We start from the raw sequence: 2,412 nt of genomic DNA, 5'->3' as shown, positions 1-2,412 counted from the left end.
TTTTGTTCACTTCCTTTTCCATGAGGTGCGTGATGAGAAAGGCTGTGAATGCGATGGTACAAATCTCCCAGAATAAGAAAAGAAGAAGAAAAATGCACAGTGCTGCATAATTCTGCGTCAAATTTGACCGAATTTTACCTTTCGTTCAGTCCCATGATGACCCATTGTTGTCCTCAGCTCTATCCAATGGACAAATTTTGGGCGAAAATGAAACAGAAACTGAAGATAAAGGGAGCAGTCACAAGCTACATTGGGCGTATGAAGAATTTGTGGAATCAGCTACCCAAATATTCCGGCTGAAGAATGTGTGCTGACGAGCGGCATTTCAACAGAAAAGTGTGACATTTTCTTTGAAATAACGATGTATGATTTGTTTCAGTTATTTATATGGTATGAAATAATATCACCTTTGCGCGATTTTTAGGAATACTACACGCATTTGAAAATGCCCCATGATCTGAAGTTTGATACCCATATTGTCTGGTTCGCCCTGCTTCCATTTTTCGCCGCTATTCGGGTTCCCCCTGGGTCTTCCGAAATCGGTTACAAAGTAACTTGGTGACTTTAAAAAAAGACAAAAAATGTCATATTCGCAAAGTCCTTCGAAATTCATGAAGTTTGATATTCATATTGCCTGGTCCGGACTAATTCCATTTTTGACCGCTATCCCGGGTCTCCCAGGGTCTTCCGGAACCGGCTACAAAATAGCCAGTTGACTCGAAAGGAAAACCAAAAATACCTTATTCGCAATGCCATTTGAAAATCATGAACTTTGATACCTATATTGTCTGAATCAGAATGGTTCTATTTTTGGCCATTTTCTTCGGCGGCTTCATCCGTAGTCAATCGGCTGGCCACAATCCCACCCTCCGATGCACTCTTTTTAGGAAATTTAGGAGGAAAATTATCTCGTTTCATTCGACAAATCTCATTGTAGTCCCAAAAAATGGCCAATTTGACCGCATTTGACCCAGTGACACCCCGGGATAACTCCGGCCACAGGGACATTTCCGATTCTAACAACATGTTCTCGGAAACTAGTAACCTGCACGAGTCCAAACCCATTGAAGTGATCTATCCACGCTATCGGACACCTATCTTCTGTTTCTCAACTTGACTAGAGTAGGCGTAACCTCATTGGACATATTTATTCGGAGCCTTTTTTCCTGCGTGAACTTTACATCGTATTACGATATCTAACGTAAATAACGCTATCGATTCATTTACTAAGCGCAATATGACGACACTGACCGGTGAGTTGTACTTTGAGACATGCATATTTAGTCTTTTTATGGTGTATTGAGTTCTCGCCTCAATTGTGGCTATGCCTACGTGAGAAAATGTGATTCAAGTCACATTTTCTCGTTGCATCAAGACAGACGATTCTGAGGTGACGAATCCGCATACACAGTCAGCCTATTATCAATCAAAATATGAAATTCGATCAGACGAGTTACATCGGCATGAAGGTCAAAGACCTTATGGATATATCTATCGCTAACAGTGGCGCTTTCTACATATTGTCTGAGTTCTGCAAAACCGTATCAAGCGGATTTTTGACTGACTTGTAGTATTTTGTTCGTAAAAGAAAAACATAAATTATTTAATATCAATTCATACGTACATTTATTGTAAAATATCTTAAGTTCTGGGGTTGAGAGATATCCGATACAATTTTTGAATCCGCTACACGAGGACTTGACCAAATAAAAAATTAGTAACTTTTATTGGCGCTTAGCGCGATTCAGGAGAACCTCGGCCTTATGAGCTCTGTGTGGTTTCGTTTCAGGTTTGGATAACTTTGGCAGCGTTGATAAAAAAGACGCCCAAAAACGACGTTGCCTGAAAAAAAAAACACGAAATATAGCTATCACTTTTTAATTGAGGGAAAATAGGGGAAATGACGGCTTTGGCAGGTTTTGTTCTATTATTGTAAAGGGGGTTTTTGTTGACCAAATTTTATGAAATTTGGCCTCAACATTCTTAAATATTCAATATTCTTAAAACCCCCCTGACAATAATAGAACAAAACCTGCCAAAGCCGTCATTTTCCCTATGTTAAATTGTAATAAAAGAATTAAAATTACGTTAGGCTTAGATATGAAAAAGCTCAACTTGCCATTCTTTGTAAACTTGTATGGTAATAAAAGCTTAGTCAAAGAAAAGACAAAACTATATTAAATTCGCCAATTTCACCACATGTGCATGAAGACAAATACTATGGACTATGGTGTTTATATTTCCGAATTTGACTTTCAATTTAAAAATAAGAAAAAAAAACCTGCTTATTCCACTTAGTAGTGATGGTGATTTTCTCGTGCGTTAAATATCCCAAAAATATAAAACATGAGTGTTTTGCGCATAAGAAATAGTATTTTAGCCATAACTTCTGAGCCCATAGTCCGATCTGGC

Source organism: Armigeres subalbatus, unplaced genomic scaffold (genome assembly GCF_024139115.2).
Source record: "Armigeres subalbatus isolate Guangzhou_Male unplaced genomic scaffold, GZ_Asu_2 Contig965, whole genome shotgun sequence".
NCBI classification, from domain to species: Eukaryota; Metazoa; Arthropoda; class Insecta; order Diptera; family Culicidae; genus Armigeres; species Armigeres subalbatus.
This window is presented reverse-complemented; position numbering follows the sequence as displayed.